Source organism: Sinocyclocheilus rhinocerous, unplaced genomic scaffold (assembly GCF_001515625.1).
Source record: "Sinocyclocheilus rhinocerous isolate Xijiao unplaced genomic scaffold, SAMN03320098_v1.1 scaffold13607, whole genome shotgun sequence".
NCBI classification, from domain to species: Eukaryota; Metazoa; Chordata; class Actinopteri; order Cypriniformes; family Cyprinidae; genus Sinocyclocheilus; species Sinocyclocheilus rhinocerous.
The window spans coordinates 1,008-3,052 of NW_015627997.1; the positions used below are offsets into that span (position 1 = coordinate 1,008).

Here is a 2,045-nt window from a genome sequence, read left to right on the forward strand (position 1 = left end):
ATTTTTGGAGGGTCAATTTTAAGTATATTTTCTTGAGTGACTTTTTCTTCCATATTTGTTACTAGTTTTTTTATTTATTTATTTTTTTTATTAAAAAAAAGAGTCTAGAGCACAAAAACACATTTACTTGTTTATCACCATTTATTCACTTCATATCTGTTCGTGTTTATCACTAATCATGGTAAATTACAGTTCATATGAAAGCATGCATTATTTATTATTGTTATTATGGGATTGCTGGCTTGCGGGGGTGTGGTCACCAACAGAGTCGACCCTGACATCCAGTGTAGGAAAATGCCATCCGTTAAGAGACTGAACGCCAGTGGGCGGAGCCTATGGTGTGATGATTTATAGCTATTGGTCGATGTCTTGCTCTAGAGGTGGTCATATGCAAATATATTTGCCCATGTGACATCACCGATCCCACAATATCAAAACAAGCTGTTTTTGGAGCTTGATTAAATAAATGCTTTGTTTGTAATGAGGAGGACATCTTAAGCTATGAAACTTGCAGGATGTGTTAATGGTACAAAGACCTCTTATATGCTAAAAGTTCGAGGCAAATTTGATTTCCAATGTCATGACCCTTTTAATTATTAATTCATTAGCTCTGATGCATACTTAACATCTTTGGGACGAATGTTTTTCTGAGGATAAAATTACTTTTTGACCAAATCATGCATTCACTTACTTTATGTGACTGTGGGCAAGCAAAAGCAGTTTAAGAAAGCTACATTTTGGTCTCTGTTTTTTATGGTTATACAATCTATATTGTCTGTCTTGTCATTTGTAGAGACAACCAGGATAACAGTGAAGAGACCATGGTGTGAAGAAGAGAGAAGCGCAGTAAACAAACATCTAGCAAGGTTTGTGGCATTTCTAACGCTTGTTAGTGTTAACCGAGCTGGTCACTGGTTCATCAAATTACACCAATTAAAGAAGTAGACTGTTTTTGAACATCAATCTGAAAATAGCATTTTTTTTTGCATTTCTCAGGCAGCTTTATAGTGATCAACAGGAAAATGCTTAATGATGCAAATAGAAATTAATGTAGTTGTAAAGATGCTCGGAGTCATTACTCAGCTGATGTTTGTTCAGTTCAGTTCTGACTGTGTGCAAGCAAAAGCAGTTTAAGAAAGCTACAATTTGGTCTCTGTTTTTTATGGTTATACAATCTTTATTGTGTGTCTTGTCATTTGTAGAGACAACCAGGATAACAGTGAAGAGACCATAGTGTGAAGAAGAGAGAAGCGCAGTAAACAAACATCTAGCAAGGTTTGTGGCATTTCTAATGCTTGTTAGTGTTAACCGAGCTGGTCACTGGTTCATCAAATTACACCAATTAAAGAAGTAGACTGTTTTTGAACATCAATCTGAAAATAGCATTTTTTTTTGCATTTCTCAGGCAGCTTTATAGTGATCAACAGGAAAATGCTTAATGATGCAAATAGAAATTAATGTAGTTGTAAAGATGCTCGGAGTCATTACTCAGCTGATGTTTGTTCAGTTCAGTTCAATAATGACTCAAAGTTGTCCACAATAAAACTAATAAATAAATAAAAATAATGTACTTACAATAATTCAGTCAGAAACGAACTCAATAATAATTTTTTTATTACCAGAGAACCTTTTGGATCCCAGCCTGCATGCACGATTTGTTTCATGTGCCAGTAATGAACTGCCCAAAGCCCTGCGTAAGTTACAAAGCTTTCTGAAGATTCCAGACAACACAATGCATAAGTGGAGCAAGAGTTTGATTTCATAGTTAATGGTTTTCATTGTGTGGGCTGATTTCTTTTTATTATGTTTTAGAAAACCTCAAGGAAAATAGCGACAGCAATGGTCTGGACCACTTCTTTGGTCTTCTTGGGGGTTATTGGTTGGCTCCTCTGGCCACAGGCCAGGTGTCATCCTCAACCTCACCACAGAAGAAGTCATCGACTCTAAAGAGGGACAGCATGGCCACGCAATTTTTGTAAGTGTTTTAGTAGTCATTAACGTTTTTCACATTTGTTTGTTTAAATATATAGTCGTATACTTATTCA

General features: G+C 35.7%; 1 long non-coding RNA gene across 2 annotated transcripts; it reads left to right on the forward strand.

The window, feature by feature from the left end:
• Positions 1–816: 816 nt before the first annotated feature.
• Positions 817–1,962, forward strand: LOC107737135 (uncharacterized). 2 transcript variants are annotated; one of them, XR_001639766.1, is made up of 3 exons: positions 817–866; positions 1,623–1,694; positions 1,813–1,962. It is a non-coding gene; the product is annotated as an uncharacterized LOC107737135 (long non-coding RNA). The 2 variants fall into 2 exon arrangements; XR_001639765.1 differs by lacking the exon at positions 817–866 and adding an exon at positions 1,202–1,275.
• The last annotated feature ends 83 nt before the right edge of the window (positions 1,963–2,045 follow it).